Source organism: Ambystoma mexicanum, chromosome 8 (assembly GCF_040938575.1).
Source record: "Ambystoma mexicanum isolate Mex_15411 chromosome 8, UKY_AmexF1_1, whole genome shotgun sequence".
NCBI lineage: Eukaryota > Metazoa > Chordata > Amphibia > Caudata > Ambystomatidae > Ambystoma > Ambystoma mexicanum.
In genome coordinates, this window is record NC_090929.1 from 868,472,938 (window position 1) to 868,494,757 (window position 21,820).

A 21,820-nucleotide genomic window follows, 5' to 3' on the forward strand; every position below is an offset into this window, starting at 1 on the left:
TCAGTGCTATCTTTCCTCACACTATGGCTGTGTGTATTGCCAAGGGAAACACTTGTCCCTTTTCCTTATGCATAGGTATTCTTGGCCTAAATAAAAACTCATTGGGGGTTCCCATGGATTTGCCTGCAAGGCCTGGTAGCCCTGCCATTAATATACGCACTCAATACGCAAATATTTCTGGTTCCAATGGAACTGCTCTCAAAGCCGTTTGTCCTGCGTATGCTCCAATAACTTTGCATATGTTCAAATAATGCATTCCTGTATTTGAACATACTATGCCCTTCTCCGTGAATGAGATTGTCATGTTTAACTTCGTCATTAGGTCTCGTACCAATATATTCACTGGGGGTTGCCTTGAATATAGCAGTGGCACATTCATGTCACATTCTCCTATGGAAATTGGAATTTCTTTTGTAAAAGGAACACAACTTGTTGCTCCTGTGAAGCCCTGAGTATTTATGGCATCGCCGGACAAGGAAACCTTGCCTTCACGTATACACAAGCGTGTTGCACCTGTGTCAACTAAGAAGAAAAATTCTTTATCCCCTAGAATGACATCTACCCATGGTTCCTTGTGAGGGTTTGGTGTCACTGATAGGATAGAACACATCAGGTTTCCCAGTGAGCTGTCTTAGTCCATATATAACTTTGTCCCATGTTGAGTGAATGGACTTCCCCCATCACCATTGTTATTTCTCATTCCAGAATTCAGTACCTCGCCTGTACTTGTTGTCTGTAGCAGTTGCATCGGTGATTGTTGAGACTGTCCTTGTGGAAAATGTGTCATAGTGTGCGGTTGCAAGCTTTGCTGTGCTCCCGATGCTTGCTGTTGCAACGTGTGATTTTGTGCAACTCCATTTCCATCCTGCTGTAAAAACATAGGGGTATTCACCATCCCTAGTCTTGTTACTTGGTCGTTTTGCACCATGCCTTGGCTTCTGCATGTGTGTGCTAGATGCCTTGTCATCCCACACATCCAACATATTGGCGGTGGTCTAATTATTTGCCCATTTGACATATCCGGATTGCCGTTTTGCATGTTTTGAAAAACTCCCAGATTACTCTGGAAACCTCCCTGATTAACTGTAGTAATGCCAGGGTAACCTGCACGTGTCCACACATCGTCAGCTCTATCACAAAGTATGGCGATTAAAAGACCCTTAATATCCCCTATAGCTAACGTGTTCCCGCCCATCATTTTTCTAGCTCATGTATCCAATTTCTGGGTCCCGATGTCAACATTGAAAGCTTATTTTTCAGATGTTCTCGATCCATGAGTGGCCAGGGTATATACTGTGGGCTTGTTCCTCCTTTTTCGAGTAACGGGAATTGTAACACATGGCACTCCTTTTCTTCCCTCATCATTTTCCTATCCACTGGAGTGGTAATGTTCCCGCATCGCCATCTACCTGGCAATGACCTTAGTCTGCTCACATAGGGTGGTGGAGACACCCCCCTCTGACCGTAAGATACTCCTTTGTGTCGGTCTGATTGTGTGGCTGACTCTGATGCCTTAGGTGCAGACTCACTGGAATCTGACCATCTTATTCCCTTTCCTCTAGAGAAGGTTTTTTTGCGTCTTCTCTCATCTTCTTTTTTCTCATATTCCTTTCTTTCTTCGTCTGATATTGTCTGTGCCCAACTCGTGCAACTCCTCTCATCTTCCTCGTTCCTGTTTAGTGTCAACTTTTCTAGGGGCAGTTCTCTATTTCTGCTACTTCGGGAGGCGTCCTCAGTGTCGTATAACTGGGTGTTCTCCAGACGCTTGTGCTCTCATTTCCCTTGGGGTACCTGTTCTAGCCCCATTTCATCATATATTCTATCGAACGTCTCTCCGATGCTTATGGTGTCGAAGTCATCTTCCATATTTGGCTAGACGTGCCTGGTACTGAATCGTACTCAGGAATTAATTTTTTTATATCTTCCCACTCTACTAGTGGATTTGGTTTTTTAACCTCCCTTTCCAGATATTCAAGATCTTGTGCTCTCTGTCTTCACTTACGTTCTATGTCATCATCAAATTCTCTGCGCTTCCTCTCTGACCCTATCTTCTTCCGGTTTCCACGCATCTCTATGTTCATTTGCCCTTTGTATTTCCTCATCCCTACGTCTCTTTATTTTCTTTTCCTGTATCTTTTGTCCTTCTTCTTCTATTCTCTTTTGTTCTTGCCTGTCCTGATAATTAGTGTCTCTTGGCTTATAATGGCATTTCCTTTCTTGCTCTTCGCAATACAACTGCTCTTCTCTCTGTCCATCTTTTTTCCTGATTCTTTCATCCCTCAATACTTTTTCCTTTACCTTCTCTTTCCTTTTTGAATCATCTCACTCTCCCTTTTGTCTCACATCCGCAATGCCTTTACCATTGAGTTTAAAAAAAATCTGACCTCCCATCCATTTGTTCTGTGTGAATGCCATCTCATCACTTCTGTCCTCATCTCCTTTCCATCTCTTTCCCTCTTTACTCCTATCTAGAGATGTACTTGCTTGTGTGTGATCTCCTTTTTTCCTTTTTGCATCTCTCCTTCACCCTCGGGACTTTTGAGGTGATATCTCTTTCTCTATCTTTCTCTAGGTTTTCGTCACTACTATGCGTAGGTGACTCATATGCTGGGTTACTATATCCCGTAGCTGCTTTAAGCTCCCTCAACGGGGATAATCCTTCGTCTTTACTGGCTTTGCTTTTCGTTTCAGACGGGGCGGGTGGCGCAGAAGCTCTAAACTAGCTAGGTGTTTATCTAACTTTTTGCCAGTATATGTGGCGTGTAAATATGTTGTCATGTGTTTCAGGATCGTTTTAGATAGCAATCCGTCTTGGGGCCACGGGATATACATTTTGTGGGCGGTTCCTTTAACCCATTCTGCAATGTACTTTTTCAGCTTAGGTGCATGTTTTGACAATTTTTTGCACAAGTGTACTAATGGTGTAACGTCTTCCATGCTTAAATCGGTTTATCTTCTTCTCATATAACACTTGGTTATGTTTTACGTTTCTCAAACAAAATCAACAATATGAGGGAGGAGCAATCGTCGCAAGCTCCAATCCCGTTTTTTCACAAAAAATGTACTTTTACGTTTTCAACAACAACCATCAATTCATGTCATACAACATTTTATCTATGCAATTGCTGAATTTTCATGCTATTTCCCCCAAAACAAAAATGTTCTTACCTTGTAACGTCAGAGAAAAAAAAAACATAAGACAGACATGACAGACTAGACAGAACCCAGCCGGCTACATAAATCTCATTCCCCTATTATTATTCCGACATGGAATGTAAGCCCATTTCTTTCAAAAACGCCTTTAATCGTTTTGATTTCCTATAGCGTCCTATTTTTTTCAGGACTTTAAATGCAGGCTTCTTCTAGCGATATTTAAACCTAGGTATCTGGACATATCCTCTAGCTTGGGTATCCTCGGGGTATCTCTCTCTAGCTTGGGTATCCTCCCGGTATCTCTCTCTAGCTTGGGTATCTTCCCGGTATCTTTCTATTGCTCGGCCACCCTTGAGTCAATGTTTTCCCTTTATATATACATTATGCTCTTACTCTGTCGCTATTTTTGTCCCACCTCCATCCGTTACCTTCCCTTACTTGGTCTAAGGCATGCAACCTTTTGCCAAAGAATTTAGTCTTTTTCACTCATTGCATTTTTTTTCTCTCTTTATGCTCGGGATCACCGCCTTCGTTACCGCCTCTCCTTGCTGTTCGTCCAATCAGCTGCTCATAGAAGTGGGAAGAGTTTGTGGAGGAAAGCACAGGTTCTTTCAGACCTCAACCTGCAGGGTTTTTTACTTAGACTATCCACGGGGAGTCTCTCAGTATACTTAGCTGGATAGCAAAGGACTTGTGATATTACTGAGGACCTAGAGTTACTTATGTTGACAGCTAACAGGTGTCTTATCTAATCGATTCTAATTGAACCATCAATCTCTGCAACCAAGTGTGCAGAAGGGACCCCAGCCGGCCCATAGGACTGGGGTTTTCCCAAACAGCACTTTAAGATGAGTAGCAGCACTCTTGAGATGTATGGGGATGCAGATTAATACTCTCGCATCAAATCAATAATGACAACTCAATAGTTTGGCAAAGGCAGTCAGTTTAATGACAAGTACAAAAAACAGGGAGTTCATGAATATCAGTAATTGATCTTCCTTCTCGCTTCAACTCCAATTAATTTCAGAAAAAACATAGTATTTATACCAAAAACTTGTCACTACTGACGTGTAACCCTCAAAGTTGGCATGTATTTGATTGGTTCTAAGAAGGTAACTTTAATATCAGCACTATATCTGTATATGGTAATGGAGAGAGGGAATTGGATGAACGATGTCAGGTGGGGCAACTAAGCCCTTCCTTAAAATGGCTACTGTAACCGTCACCAAAATATGACGTCTTACTGGTTCTACTAACTATATGACCATAGATTACATGGTCCACTATGATTGGGTTGGCAACAACCCTACTCAAACTTTTCAACTTGCTTAGCAGCGTGCAGAATAGCCGGCCAGGTGTAGCGAGTTTGTCTGCACACCCGCTTCCCTTTAATTATTGCTACAATCAATCATCACTTCAGTGGTCATGTGTCAATTATTTCTTTGTGGTTGGCCTCCAGTCTGCTTCTTGGTCTGGGAAAGTTAAGGTGTCCGTGCATGGCCATGGTCCATGCGTAGGTGTGAAAGTTTCATCCCCTCAGCTTTCCTGGTCACGTGATTCCGACACCGTGAAATCCTCTTATTCTTCATTCAATTTCATGCATTTGATTTAATTCTGCCAGTCAGCTGTCATCTGTGGCTTATCTCGACCTCTCTGAACAGGATACTCTGTTCTTCTTCTCATTAATTGTATCCACTGTTGGGCTATTTCAGCTGATAAGACCTTGGCTTCTTGGCATGGTTGCCTTTGTCTGAGTTTCTCTCCGTCTTTAATTCTCGATTTGTTTGCTGTGAAACTCTCCTCTTGAGACCTTTAATAACCTTTGGTTGATTCTGCTCTTGTGCATAGTGGAAGTATACTTATATAAAGTGCTCCTTGAGGTAGATATATGTATAGGTGGCACTTGCCGCACTCTATCTTACTACTAAGCATAAGCACGCCTCATAATTTATGTGCTTCTTGCGGTTACTTTGCACATGTACATGTTTAAACTAACTGAATATCTTCATTGTGCATGTGGCATCATTTCTGGCATCTTGACATCACTTATTTCACTTTTAGGCTCATGATGTCACTTATCCATGTTGTTTCATCTGTTTTCATCATTCATAGGTCATCATATCTTCTATATGTGAGTCAGTCCGGGTTCTTATGACGTCATCATTCGTCTTCCTTCAGCATCTTTTTAGCTTCTTCAGGTATTACATTCTGACAATCGTCATTCTGTCTCATTTGTCGATATGGTTTTCTTAATGGGTACCTTACTGTCCAGGTTTTCTTAGGTGTTGGTACTTCAACAGGTGCTCTTATTCTGATAGGTACTGGACAGAGCCCAACTTCAGCTCTCTGCTGGTTTATTTGTTCATCATACGTTACATATTTTGGCGTCAATGTTCCTGGTACTTCAAAATGGGCTGTTGGAGTGCGAATCGTGCTTGGAACCTCCTCTACACAGGGCAAGCCTCCATCTGCGCCTTCTTCTGAAGCTGGCAGAGAGCGGTCCCGACTCCACACTCACGCGCCCTCGAGCCCCGGTGGTTGAAGGAATATTCATTGAGAACCCTCGAGGTCAGTGGTAAGTAAAAGTCACCCAAGACGTGAAAAGCGTTCAATGTCTTTGGTGGTGTCGAAACCTGCACAACCCTCGAAGTCAAAATCTTCAAAGAGGGCCGTCGAATCCTCGACATTATCCAAACCATCAGCGCCATTACTATCAACACCATTGACGCCACTGTCAACGTCGATGCCAAAACCATTGACCCCGAAAATACTGGTAGTTTCAGCACAGCCTCCTGATCATGAGAAAATTGATAAGGGTACCAAACCAAAGTCTTCTCAGAAGCCTACAACACCTATGAGTGTTCCTGACAAATCTTGTACCCCTTTGCCAAAATCCCTCACGTTGTAACCTTGCGCTATCCTGAGACTCGTACTATTCTGTAACCCGGTCCATTTTGTAACATTGATGTTATCCATTGAATCGGACCATCCTGTATCCTGGTATTTCATGCTATTTATTGTATTTATTATCGTCATTTGCTAACTACTGCATGTGCAATCTTCTGTAACCTATGCTGTTCTCCAAGTGTAATGCGCCCAGTTACCCCAAGGTTTGGCTGCGCTATACAAATAAACAAACAAACAAACAAACAAAGGAGTATTTTAAATCACTTTCTTCTATTTTTGAAGAAGAAGAAAGGTCTGATGAAGAGGATGCCCCTTATGGCCTTGAATCTGGAACTCGTAATGCGCCGGAATGCCTTATTTCAGAGGAAAACATGATGAGAGACCTTGTTGACACTCTGCATAATGCCAGTGGTATTGATAAATTGCCTGAAATGGAGTTTGGTAGGCCAGAGCCAGGAGAGCATGCTGACTCTTCCTATCATCACCTGATATCCAGGGTGGTGGAATACCAAGGCTGGGCTAGACCTTCGGTACAATTTGTCTAAGATGACGTAACAGATATTCTGGACGAAGGTCCACCTGCAGACCCGATTTTACCTTTCCATGCGGCTCTAAAAAATAGGGTGTCAAAATATTGGGAGTCTCCGGACACCAATCCTGTGGTGGATAAATCCCTCGCAAGAAAATACAGCTCTTCCAGTAACGACCCCGGCTATCTGTCCAAGCACCCCACTCCCAAGAGTCTAGTGGTTCAGGCAGCCACAGCTACATCAAATAAGGCAGTGTACCCTACCATCCCTCCAGATAATGAAGACAAGCATGTGGATGGATGGGTGCAGAAGGTATTTTCAGCAGGGAGTATGGCCCTGAAGTCGGCCAACTCCACATGTGCCTTAGTTAAGTTTTCATACACTCTGTGGGAATGCATATCCATGGCGGCTTAGCACATTCCAGAGGGGAGGAAAGGGACAGTTTCCTAGCCATCGTTAAGGATGGCAAAGAAGCAAAGCGCGAGTCCCTTCAATCTGGATTGGACACTGGGGACAGTATCAGCAGGTCCATGGCTACAAGCAGAGAAATGCGCAGATTTGCATGGTTGCGGAAGTGGGGTTTTGCACCGGTTGTGCAAGCTCATCTTCTAAACATGCCATTTGATGGGTCTCACCTTTTTGACAACAAGACTGATGAGAGCTTTGAGAGGTTGCAGACCTCAAAGGTGGCTGCCAAATCTTTAGGGGCTGCTGTTAGGCAACCTCAGCCTTTTTGTTCATCAGGACAGTCATGCAGGGGTCGATCTTATCACTACTACTCCTCATTTGGAAAGGTGAGAGGAATGGCCAGTCAAAGAGGTCAAAGGAAATCCATTGTGGTGTATGAGGTAAAAGTGCAAAGCCAGCTCCAGCTGCAGCATCCTTGTCATCAGCAGCTGCAGCAACCGCTCCAAAACCACTTTGAGAGCTTGCATCACGAATCACCGGTGGGGGGCAGACTGTCTCAGTATCTCTGAGAATGGTGAGCCATTACTTCAGATGCTCGGGCTCTGGAGACAATAGCTTCAGGTTACTGCCTTCCATTCATATCACAGCCTCACACCAATCCACCGGGGAAACACCCTTTGAGTATTCCAGATCCGCTCCTTGTGCAGGAAATACTAACCCTGCTAGAAAAAGGTGCTATAGAACCAGTACCTGTAGCGGAGAGGAACAAGGGTTGGCATTCCCCATATTTCTGGATCCCCAAGAAAGGCGGGGGTCTGACACCCATCTTGGACTTGAGATCGTTGAACAAGTTCCTCAGGAAGGACAAATTCAAGATGGTCCCACTTTCTCAGATCTTCAGGCCCTCCAGTTAAAAGATTGGTTGGTGTCATTGCAGCTTCAGGATGCTTATTTTCATGTGCCAATCCAACTCAAGAACAGAAAATACCTGAGGTTCGCCATTGGCGGCTCGCACTATCAATTTCGAGTCCTGCCATTCAGGTTGACCTCCACCACCAGGGTCTTCACCATACTTATGGTGGTGGCAGCACATCTCAAGAGAGGGGGGATTCATGTCTACCCCTACCTAGACGATTGGCTGATCAAGGTGCATTCTCCCGAACAAGTCCTGGATCATCTCAAAGTCACCTGCCACTCCCTTCAAAGATTGGGCTTCTCCCTCAATTGCAAGAAGTCACAGATGACACCTTCCCAACAGCTCCGGTAGATGGGAACTGTACTAAACACATCCTTGGGAAAGAGCTCGCCACCCAAGGTGAGGGCTCAAGACATTCTTCAGATGGATAACAAATTTCAGAGTGCCCAGAATCTTACAGACTTCGATTTCTTGAGGTTGCATCACCTCATGGCATCCTGCATTTGTCTGGTGCCAGAAGCCCGCCTGAGAGTGTGATCCCTTCAATGGGCTCACAATGGCACCATTTTTCAGGAAAGATGTTGGACCAACTTCAGATTCCAACCATGGTCTCCAAGAATCTTCTGTTGTGGGACTGCGAGGACAATATACTGAAGGGAGAACCCTTTTGGCAACTATGGCCGGAGATAACAGTAGTGACGGATGCCTCATTCACGGGGTGGGGAGCCCATGCCAACGGTCTGACAGTCAGCGATCGTTGGTCTCTATCAGAGTCCAAACTACACATCAATCTTTTGGAGCTGAGGGCAATCAGACTTCGCTGAAGGCCTTCCTGCCCTCTGTACAGGGACAGAATGTCCTGATAATGATGGAAAACACAGTCGCCATGCATTACCTCAACAAAAAGAGGAGGCGTAGGATCCCTACCTGCAGCTCTGGTAATTGGCATTTCAAGAAGGAATCTCCCTTTCTGCAGTCCACCTAGCCGGGTAGGAGAATACGAGCAGGCAGAGCACAGTCTACCACAAATGGGAGCTAGCTCAGGAAGTCCTTCAAGAGATCTTCGCCCTTTGGGGAACCCCTCAAGTAGACCTGTTTACAACCAGGAGCAACTGGAAGTGCGAAAGGTACTGCTCAAGGACATTTCCTCCGAGAGTAGCTCTAGGAGACGCGTTTGTGGTGGATTGGGAGTTCCTACTGCTATATGTGTTTCCACCGATCCCCGTCATTCCTCAAGTAATCAGGAGGTTGAGACAGTTCGAAAGCCGCATGATCTTAATTGCCCCAGATGGGGCCAGGAGAACGTGGTAACAGGACCTTCTCGATATGTCCATCTGTCCTCCGATACATCTTCCAAAAAGAGAGAGTCTTCTCTTGCAAAGGGAGGGACAGGTTCTCCATCCAGAGGTCAACACTCTCAACCTTCACGCATGTTTTCTGAAAGTTTGAGATACAAAGATTGTGACCTCCCGGATGACCTGATGGAGGTGTTGCTTTCGGCAAGTAGGCCAGCAACAAAATCTCTGAACCATTGCCGCTGGAACAAATTTTGCGACTGGTGCAGGGAAAAGAATGTTGATCCTTTTCTATGTTCAACTCCTGATGTGCTTTCTTTTCTCCTTTTGTGAGCACAAAAAGGTCTTAACATTGGAACCAGTAAGGGTTACCTGTCAGGCCTTTTCAAATTCAAGTGCTCTTTGGAACAATGCTCTTACTTCAAAATAACATTGGTGATTCCATTTCTGAAAGAGCTCACAAACGTGTTCCCACCTTCTACTTTTCAGGTTCCAGTTTGGGACCTTAATTTGGATCTGAAATTTCTAATGCGTGCTCCATTTGGACCCTTGCATACATGTCCATTGAGGTTATTGACCTTCAAAACCATATTGTTGGTTGCACTAACATCTGCACGTAGAGTGAGTGAGTTGCAGCCACTCTCTTCCAGGTCACCCTATACAGTATTCCACAAGGACAAAGTTGTGTTGAGGGTAAAACCCTCCTTCCTACATAAGGTTGTATTTGATTTTCATCTAAATCAAAAGATTGTTCTGTCAGTGTTTTACCCCCTGCCACATCCACAGATTGGACCCTAAGAGCTTTAAGCTTCTATATTTCTAGATTCTCCAAACTAGTGGACGACCAACTCTTTATTGGCTACACTGGAAGAAAATTAGGAAAAGCTGTCTCTAAACAGACTTTGTCAAGATGGATCATACTTGGTATCTCAGAATATTACAAATTGGCAGGCAAGTACCCGCCAGAGATTTTGAGGGCTCATTCTACCAGGGGCATTGCCTCTTCTGCAGCCCAACAAAGGGGAGTACCTATTAGATCTATGTGTGATGCGGCAACATGGTTATCCTTGCATACATTCACAAAGCATTATTGTCTGGATGCTTCCCACTCTCAGGACGTGGCTTTTAGTAAGGCAGGTGCTGTATTCGGCATTATAAAAAGCTGACAATTGTAAATTCTCCACCCTCCTCCAATCCTACATACTGCTTTGGGAGTCTATCAAAGATCAGGAATACGTTGGAGGACACAATCCATTCGAAGAACATACTTTCCAACTGGTAACATTCTTTCGACTGGATGTTTCTGAAACGTATTCCTGATCGCCCTCCCATCCTACCCCGCTGTAGAATGTCCTATGCTGTTACAGCTTTCGTTCTCGCAAGGCTGACTTCTACCTGCCTATGCTAACAGCCAACACGAAGAGGATGGAAAAACAGAACTGAGGCCAACGGGCGCTGCGCGTGCTACTTCTAGCTCCTGTTGACGTCATCCTCGACGGAGGCCTTCGAGGGACATCGACTCGACACCATCGACGCATGGCGCCCTCTTCCGAAAAAGTTTTTCAAAGCAGCCATGAAGCTGGGCATGATTATCAAAGATGAGGAATACGTTGAAGGAACATCCAGTCGAAAGAACATTATCAGTTGTTAAGTAACTTGTTCTTCTTACTGATACCTTGCTGCCATGCTACAATCAAGATAGGTTAAACGTGGATTTTAATCTGGTGAGAAAACACTATTCAAACCCACTGGAATGATTTAGTACCACCTGCCTTAATTGGGGTGGAAAATGTATTATTTTCATAATGTGTCTGCCCCAGTCAAATACAGAACCTTGTCAAATACAGCATCTTTTATTGCAAGCAAAATTTACAAATGACAAGTATTGTTATTTTAAATAAACACACAGGCTTGTCTTTAGGAACAAGGGCCACAACATTTACTGAGGTCACGGAAGGGGTCACTGGAAATTAACTCAGTATAGCTAAATGCAACAGTGGTGAGCCAGCATGTCACCATGGTTTCGTTTTAGGGTACAATTGCATCTTCCTAGAGCAGAGCCGCCAAAATGTCATTCCCCGTCAGTGGTAAAGGTCATTTCCACTGCTAGGTCAGAGACAATCGTAAAACTTTCCAGAGCTGGTCAGGCAATCTCTTGATTGCTTAGCCTAAACAAGGTACGGCATCAACAGCACTGGCTTCACGCCAGTGGAGAACAACATTCAAAGGTCATTCTCCATTGGTTTGATATCACAGCAGTGCAAAACGCATTAACAGGTCACTCCTCGCCGGTGGGCACGATGAACCACATTGATTTTCTCAACTATTCAAACAGCTTTGTAAATCATTTTTCAGACTCCAGAAAACTTTTAGAAAAAGAAAAAAAAAACGGTGACTCTGCTGACAACTATGCCATTTATTTCTGTGCTTTTTGTGTCCTAGAAAACTGGGCACCAGTCTCAGCTTGAGTTTTATATTTATTACATGAATTTCAACCAGGAGTCGTTTTACAGAAATTTTTGAATGGTGCAAGCTGAGAAATGCACTGCATTTGAACTAGGCTACTTGACTAAGAGCAAGCAAGCATTATTTCAGTGAACTATTTGCGCCAGAGTGATAGTTGCCGCATTGCTAATTCGGTGTAAAATTACACTTGTACTGGCACAATGTTCATATAATATAGCCCTAGGTGTTATTTTGCTTAAAACGTGATTCGTGTGCTACCAGTATCAGCATTACGTTCAACCTCGGAAGAGCACACACAAGTAAGTATCTGCCTCCTGTCTTTATTAAATGTTACCTTCGACCACCAGCTGCAATATAATAGTGCCTTGTGCATGCCATCTAGAACGGAGGTTTTTCGGTGCCCCAGGCTGTGAACAGGAAGGTTCACTTTTATCTTACAACTGCCGATGAAGAAACAATCCCAGAATGCATCACCAAGAGAACTTAAAATGACATTTCTCAGCGGAGCAGCAATTTAAAGGGAGGGTGCGAGGTTACTTCGAACATATTCATCCAATTGATGGCAGTGGGGACGAGAAGCCTGAAGCTGTTTACGTTTGTACTGCCACTCCAGTTATCCACTCTCAGACTCTAAGAACACGTGCCTTTTGTCATTTCATACTGGGGAAAATTATAAGGGAAGCCCAATTCAGGGTTTCTTTTGAAAACGTTTGGTGCTACTTCCATATTGAAGAATTGAGCACACACAACAAGCCACATGGTTCTACACCATCGACTGGGATAAAGAGTAAGGATTGCAGCTGTATTCTGTCTGGCTGAAGTGCTATTGCACGATTCTCCATTTATAACGTGTGGTACACACACATTAGTTAATGATTACGCACATGCTTAGGTGACGCAATCCATACAGTATCACAAATACACGAAATTAAAATGACAGCTTTTTTGACACGAACTAATATTATGGTGGAATTCGATAGTCATTGGTTGAACCAATCAGGTTAGGGACTTAATTTATTGTTGCATATTGTTTGACAAATTTTAATATATAGCCGTTTTCCTTTTTACAGGTTTAGCACAGAGCTTCTTCTAACTAAAGAGTGTAAAGACATAGTTCGGGTCTCTGGCAAAATCCTGTAAAATAAATGTCAACACATATTGGCCTGGTCAACCATGACGTCACTAATCACAGTAATCTCGCTTTTTCTTTGACAATATAAAGTCTAAAGTCAAATGAAAACACCTACATTTGAATCTATCTAGTAACCAAGGTATTATCCTACCAAAACTCAGAGACAGATTTGAATAAAATATTGTAATAAATACACATTGAAGAGTTATTGGTGTAGTATCTAAAGGTTCCTGTAATGACTTGAACGGGAGGATTTCCCAGATGATTACCTTAGCTCATCGTAGATTAGCATGGGACATCTCTGTCAAAGATGTTGGTATTTGTGAAGAACTAACAATTACTCCTAAACCAACACACTTGAAAGATCTAAGCCCTCATTATGAGTTTGGAGTAAGTGGATAATATGGGAGTAAGCAAATTGCTACCACTCTGCCAAATTGGTCTTTCCAGAAAATAGGCATAAAATCCGCCACCAGAATTATCACCGGCGGAATTACTGCCAAGATCTGGCAGAATTACCACCAGGGCTAATTCCACTGGCTGATTTAGCACCAGAAACAAAAATGGTGGAAATACATCTGAAATACCGCCGGAAATCGGTGTTAATTCAGACAAAAAACGCAGTGCTGTTACCTCTGCCTAAAAGGTGAAGGTAAATACATACGGGTGATGGAAATCAAGTCAAAGGTGCATCCAATCTACTCAGGAGGAGCACAGAAGGCCCATACTTGACCCAAATACACATCCTAGAAACATGCAGCGACAACCAGACGTGAAGTATTGGATCCACAACCTGCCACTATTCATTGAGCTATGCCAGCATGCAAGGCCTCGTCAGGGAAGGAGACAGGCACCACATAGGCACAGGAGATGTGTGCTGCAGAGGCCACCCATACCAAGTGTCTGCCCATCCCCTTGGACTGACACACCATCACAGACCTGCTGGCTATGATCTGGGCTGATCTCCAGCACTCCAGCGCCATCAGTACTGACACCCGCGCCCACCCCCCTGGTAAAGCTTGTGTCGTCCTACACTTCTGTCCCCTGGGTAGATTCCAGCACACTGTTGGGACACTGCATGGGATGTCCCAGCCAACATTCTCAAAGATACTGGAGCAAGACTTGGACACGCTCATGAGATATGCCCACCAGCACATCTCTATGCCCACCTCCCAGGGGCAGGTGAACACAGCCAAAGCACCTTTTTACGCCATTGCCCAGTTACGCAATATCATAGTGCCACTGGATTGCACACATGTGGGATTAGTGGGCATTGGACCAGGCATATTAGAACAGGTAGCAGTATCATTCCATAAACATTCAAATGACATGTGATGCCAATCTCACCATCAGCCACTTCTGCACCCAATTCCCAAGTGCCACACATGATGCCATGATACTGAGGAACGGCATCCAGTTTACATGAATGCACACAGAGGATACTGTATCTGGTTTGTGGTTACGTAGTCAATCTGACAATGAGATGGCACAGTGGCACACATGGAGACCAGAATGAGAACAACTGTGAGCAAACTACAAGTCTCATAATGCATCACCAAGACCACTATGAAAAGGCCATCACCCATGACCGACTTTGTGCAGTCCACATAATGACCTCAGCTGTCTCCACAGGACATCCTGGCATGCATGGAAACAGTCACACAATTACTCACACCAAACAAGCGACCTGTGTAATTCAAGAAGCCATTCCCTGCCAATGCATGTTCATGGGCAGTACATGGCCTAGGGCCATCACCATAGTGCCAACAGCAGGGATGATGTCAGTGCATAGACAAACACATGATGAATGATGCTGCACCCACTGTGAAGGAGTGAAAGTGCACTCTGAATGAAAATGCCCCTCCAACTCAATTGATGCATGGTGTGTTATCCACATGGACAGATAAGCACACATAGGCCACCAGCATGAAAAGATAATATACATGTACCTTGACAGACACGCGGTCATTTCTAACAATGTACATACATTTTCTTGTACGTGACTCAGGCTATCTGCAGTTACCCTTATTGATGACAACAATGAGGAACTCTGGTACACCGCAAGAAATAGGTTTTTATGAGGCACACAGGAGCACCAGGATATGCATTAGGCGTACATTCAGACTTCTAAAGGTAAGAATCAGGTGCATCCACCAGACACGTAGTGCACTCATGTACAGCCCTGTGAAAGTAAGAAAAATAGTCATGATATGTGCAATGTTGCACAACATGTGCATACTATTATCACAAATGTGATGGGTGGAAGGTTTTGAATGTATCTGAAAAACAGAACATTCTCCAGTTGAGGAGTATTACCCCCCTGGTTCTGATGAGAAAGAGGCTGCAGGTGACAACAGGGCACCTCAGGGCATACGTGGGGAGGTGAGGGACGTATTGTCCACCACAACCTGATGGACAATGATTTTTGATTCAACACATATGCATCTCTCACATTACTGTGATATTTCACTGAATGCACATACATCACTACAATTGAATATACACTGTAAACACTGATTTGACATAACTGTGATTTAATCCATATGTAAACACCCTCATCCCCAACACCATCACCCACCCCACTCTCTCATCACCAACACTATCGCCCCCTGTGGTCTCCAGTCTGTCCACTATCTCTTCCTCTTGGCCCCTTGTTGTGTGGGCATCGGAGTACGAATCATGCGGTGCTGGGAGCGCATTGGCAGCATGCTGGTCAATGATCCCTCGGTAGGGGTGTCCAAAACAGAAGTGCCAGTTTCACTGCCCTGGAGGTGCTGCATTATCATGGTGATGGCCCCCTGGCCATGGTCTCATGTGAGGCTGAGATTTGCTCTGCCAAATCACTAACTCTCTAACTGATGAGGCTGTTACTTGCTTTGACTCGGCTGCACACCAGCACATATGGTCAAGGGAAGTGGCCACCCACCTGGAGGCACCCTGAAACTCATAATGCCTTGCTTGCAAATGTCCCAATTGCTCTTGGGCTATGAGATGCATTGCCTCCGGCCATTGCTCAATTCGGGTGAGGCACTCCCGTATGGCAGTCAACATGGGGACCTGCACTTTCTCAGTACATGTTTGGGGCTGCACTCCCTCATTACTTGCTTCTGGTCCTCATGTCCATGGTCATACGTGTCCTCAGGGTGGTCAACATGGAGGCACAGTGATATGACAAGGGAGAAGACTGCATTGGTGAAATGCTGAGCAGGGGGGAGTATTCTGGGGACAACTGACTTGCAGGGGAAGCTGCAGAAGCTGCAGGACTTGAGTCAGTGAGGCAGACTCCGGTTGCCCAGTGGCAGCGTGTGCAGTGGGCAGCATGTTATCGGCACTTGGGTGGGTGTTTTAGTCCCCTGACTCCCCAGCTTTGGTGGGAGGTGCCTTAATTGTGGGTGGTGCGGCAGCCTCCATCATGGCCAGAGCTGTTGGTGAAATTTTGGCAGTGTGCCAGTACCTATGGAGGTGGCTGATGCAGTGCCTTGGATTTGGGTGTTCTTTGGACACTCCCCTTTCTGGCTGAAGCAAAGCCTGTGGCCTTTTTCCCACTTGCTGGTGCAGGTGTGCCAGAGGTACTGGCACCTTCCAAGGGGACCTGGGTGTCTTGCGTGCCTGTTGGGCGACATTAAATTGTGCATCAATAACTTGATGGAAATCTGTATGGTGTGCTGTCATGTAGTGTTCCAAGCACCATGGTGTCACAGGGTGCTGGGGCTCCCTGGGGGCATACTTCATGTAGCAGACAGTTTGGAGGTTTACTGTCTTGATTCTTGTGCATGCATATGGTCAGTGTAGGAGGTTTGTTTTGCTTGGACCATGGAGTAATTTGCTTCACTGTCACACAGGGTCACCCTATGTGCCCATGGAGGACATGACCAATATTTCTTGTGTATCCCATTGAACTGTCAGCTGAGGGGTGCCTTACTAGTTATGGTGGTATGATTGCAGCATTAGGTGGGGCACAGTCTTCATAGGGGCCTTGCAACCACTGGTCTGTTACAGTGGTTGTAAATTTGAGACACACGTCTAGTGGTGTTCATTGCTTGACATGTGCTACATGTTTGGAGCCACTTTGGCTGATGTGTATGTCCATGGGTGCTCAGGTGGTGGTGATGTGTCATGCGAATGGATAACAATCCTTGTTACTTGCAGTTCCATGGTAGTTGTGTCCTACATCATGCCCTCGGCATGCTACTTGGTGGGTGTATCAGGGGTTTCATGCCTTCAATGACTCATGATGCAATTTTCTGTGGTGTTACATTGATGGATCATGAATTGTCGGGGTAAGTCTATGCATGGAAGTTTGTGTACATCAACATACTATTGGGGTTGTTGTGCAATCGGTCCATCATTCACTCATATACTCACCAGGATCTCCCTGGCTGCTGGCACTGACCTCTGCCAAATCCACGCCCTCCAGGCCCACCATGTTTATTATGCTGCTGGCCATCTCCTCCCACGGAGTCAGCTGCAGCGAGCCAACTGTTCTTCCACCTGTGGCTGCTATCCTCCGGCGGGGATTGGCAATCAGGGTGGAGACTCATGCTTTGCGGTTGTTCCCCCTCTCCCTCTTGTCCTCACTGTCTCATGGAACATGAACAAAAGTTAGTACATTGTCCCTGATCTCCGACCAGGTGGGGTTCTTAACTTGCTGGCTGGTCTTGCGGTGTTGTGATCCATTTTGCTCCTCTGCATGGGTCACCACCTTCTCCGCTAGGACAGTGAGTTCAGGCTCCATGAATTTCAGTTTCCGAAGGTGCATTTCAGTGAGCTTCCCCTTGCCTTTCCCTCCTGACATGAATCGGCTATCTGCTGGTGTTGGATCTTGCTCCTTTTCAGTAGATTGTGGATGGATTGTTTTTAAAAATGACTGGTACGGTGCTTCCTGTTCCGGCGATGATGCTATTTCCTCCAGCTGTAACTCTTCCAATGCTAATTCTGCTGGCTGTAATTCTGACAGCAGATTTAATGGCAAATGTACAGCGCTAACAGTAATTCTGCCAATTTTACACACAAGTACATTTGGAGTTGTGTTTTTTCGGCAGTGTTTCCACTGGCGGAATTGTATGGTATGCATCCCCACCAACTCATGATTCCGTGGACATACCACTATAGACCATGGCAGTAACAGTAATTCCGCCAGGCAGAATTACAGCCCAACTTGTAATGAGGCCCTGTATTATAGTGCGGCGGTCTCTGAACTATAGTTAAGGTGCATGTTGAGTACCATAGGAAATCCAAAAATAATTTGCTAATAACTTTTGACTCATATAATGGTATTGGTTGGAATTTTGCAGATACAATTATATGCATGCTCCCACACCTCCCGCCAGACTGGACCTTTTGGGAAGGATCAATAAAAAAAAAATAGCGAAGTTTGTTAAGATAATAAAAAAACACATTTTTGGCCTAGTCCCCATTCATTTTCCCCATAGACAAAAAATGCCAATGTTTGCTCCAGCGCACAGCAAAATCTGCCTGATAGAAATGGACCTGGTATGAAACAACTTGGGCACAAAGCATTGTATCGAGAGCTGGGGGGTTTTGGGGTTATTGCGTCCAGTACTGTTCTAAATATTTGATGGAAAAGGAGATGCTCCATTCTCCCAAAATTATAGACATATCTCCCCTGGTGCAGCAGAGACTCTGAGAGGCATTTCAGAGATGAAAAAGCAGCCATTTCGCTAATAACCTTTGATTTGCTGGGCACTAAACATTATGAAATGAAAAAAAGTTATTAAAAAAAGAAAACACAACAGTTTTACAATTTTCATCCCATTCATTTTCACATAGAGAAAAGGCGCAGTCTCTGAATGGCTCTCACTTTAAAACCGCTTGGCACATTTTGACTTAATTTCCTTGATTGGTTTGAGGTAAATCCATCCAGTAGTTTTTAAAATATCTGACAGAGAACGGGGTGCACTCTGCGTCTTACAACCTTTATATAATTATTGGTGCTTTGCAGCAGAGAGGTTGTGAGAGGCTAACAACTTTTGAGTTGCTAGATGTATTCAGATGATATTTATGCACCATACGTTTGTCAAGGGAACAATTAATTCATTGAAAAATGAAAAAGTTATGAAAACGTTATTATGAAACAAATAAAATGCTGTTTTCAGCCTACTTGCATTCATTTTCCCCGAGGAAAAAAGTGCAGTATTTGAACAGGTGTAGCGGGAAAACTGCGGGGTAAATTTGGACCAAATAAGAATCAATTTGGGCCCAAATCATTGACTTTATTCCTTGACTGGTTTGAAGTAAATCCATCCAGTAATTTTTTATACATTCGACAAAGACAAAGACATGTGGGTGCCCCTCTGTTCTATAGAACGTTTATACATTTCAGCCTTGTAACTTTGCAGCAGAGAGGCTGAAAGACTTTTCAGAAAACAAAAGCTGCTGTTTTTTTGCTTGATGCAAGTGATTTCTGCGATATTACTGGGAGAAGCCTCAAATGAACAAACACAACATGCTATTTGGAGGAGGAATATGGATGCCATCAAACTTTCGAATGAACTCCCCACAGCCTTACAGAGTCTAATAACGTGCTCAACTTCTGAAAGAGACGCAAAACTCTTCTGTTTATATAGTCACTCCTGTGGGAACACTGATTGTTTTGAACCACAGCGCTTAGATGGCCTGGTCATAGCCACTATATACACAGCAATAGCCACAGCCATCACATCAGGCTGGAAGTTGGGCATGGTCAAAAAGACACCATGTGAAGTTAGGGATTTCAGGGTGGGTTGGGGAGCCAGTTTCAGCTATAACATTTTTGGCTTGCAGGGGAAGACCATTGGAATTTCATGAGATTACAGTGGCAACGCCGTAGAATGAGCTAAAAATAAATGTGCATCAAAAGGAAATGATGAGTGATAGGGGGTAATGGGAGAGGATTAGGGAGGAAGAACGCACTTGAGCGGAGTGAGTGGACCAGACAAATGAAGGGGGACACATTTTGTGTGCCTGTGAGGACATGATTGTTGTGCACAAACTTTGGTGCCGATTGATATCTGAATGTTCAGGCATTTGGGCTGTGATAATTTAATTTTAAATGCAGGAATAATAAACAAATAGATCATTTTGCTGTCTTCATGTTGCTTGAAATGAGTCCATTGTTTTTTTTTTTTTTTTTATAATTCTGTTTATTACGTTTTAATAACACAACAACAAAAAAAACATGAATCAAAGGCATACATCTGACCATGGCAGTAAGGCAATTTCAAAAAGCAAAAGGAGCTCTGTAGGGCCGAGAGCCATCAGACGTTTGTGGGATGAGGCAGGTAACCAATGTTAACAGCAGTACAGTTCTACTTTCATCGGCGCATCTCAGTTAGCGTCGAGCCATTTACCCCATATTTTTTCGAATTTGCGGTGCAACACCCTGCATTATAAATCCGGCGCTCCGAGGCCGCGCATCTGTCCAACTCATTACTCCAGCGGTTCAAAGATAGAGAGTCGGCAGAGCCCCAGTTAGTCGCGATTAATCTCTTGCCTGCCCCAAATGCCAATGCCAAAAACATTTTTTCATATTTCGAGAGATCCACTTCACCCCCGATTCCCAACAGTATCATTTTGGGATCCCTGGGGATTGGTGTCGTCAGGGTGGCAGAGTTGATGTTAATACAGCTCTCCCAGAAGTCCTGTAACACTAGGCAGTCCCATATCATATGGTAGAAGGTGGCAGGTTCCGTTTTGCATCTGAGGCATGTCCCGTCTTCCAGTCCCCCCCATCTGGCCATGGCAGTACGTCAATAGTATGTGCGGTGGAGGATCCTCAGTTGTATAAGTCTGAGTTTAGAGTCTATACCAATTTCTCTAGGGGACATTAATGCCTCTACCCAGACTTCTGGTTCCATTTGACCTATGTCCCTTTCCCACTTTTCCTTGAGCTCATCAAGCTGCGCCGCCCCAAAGGATTTAAGGGCTTGATAGAGCGTGGAAGTGACCTTGGAGGCAATGCATTGCGGGAGGATATTGGTCTCAATGGGAGTACAGCGTGGTATGGTTGTCGTATCAGGGAATTGGGTGCGGATGGCGTGGGCCAGTTGCGCATGTCGAAACCGGTCCATGGGTGCAAGGTCGAATTGCTCGTGCATGGCCTCGAAGTCAAGGAGGTGGCCCTCTTGCATCACATGCGCTAATGTGTGTATCCCTTTTGCGCACCAGTGACCGAAGGGGCCCATCTTTACTATTTCCGGGAGGAGTGCGTTGTGCTATAGGGGTTGAGATAGTGTTGGTTTACCTTTCCAGCCTATTAGTTTGTGCGCATCTCGCCAGGCCCGGCAAATATGGTGTGTCATTTCGGGTAACATCGGGGGTTGGTCATGGGTGGCGTACAGGATCTGCAGTGGGGTTAGCGGGGTCATGCTCTCTATTTCAAGGCAGATGTGGGGGAGTGTGGGGTCTGCGTGTATCCAGTCGTTTACCACCCAATCTGGGCTGCAAGGTAATAGGTGCATATGCATGGTAGACCGATGCCTCCCTCCCACACTGATCGGTGCAGCGTATCAAGGGCGATCCTGGGTTGTTTCCCTCCTCACAGCAGTGTGCGAAGGCATCTGTCAATGAGTGCGAAGGTTTCTCGGGGGATGACAAGTGGGGCGTTTTGAAGTACATAAAGCAGTCTGGGGAGGGTCATCATTTTGAATAGCGCCGCTCTGCCCATTAGTGATAGTGGGAGTGATTGCCAGTGGGAGGTGTCTCTATTGAACCGGTCAATTATTGGTTGTAAGTTAAGTTGCAGGAACCCACCCAGTGTTGGGTCGAGTCATATACCCAGGTATTTAAGTTCTCTAATAGAGACATGATATGGGCAGGTTTCAGGGATCGCAGACTCGCCGCCCTGGATCGTGAAGTAAATAGTTTTGGTCGCATTTACCTTAAGGCCCGCAAAGCGCTGATATTCCCTAAGGATGTGGGAGACAATCGGGCAGAAAGTGCGTGGGTTACTGAGGTATATGAGGAGGTCGTCCGCGTAGAGGGATAGTCGGTCCTCTCCCCCTCAGGCCAGGCG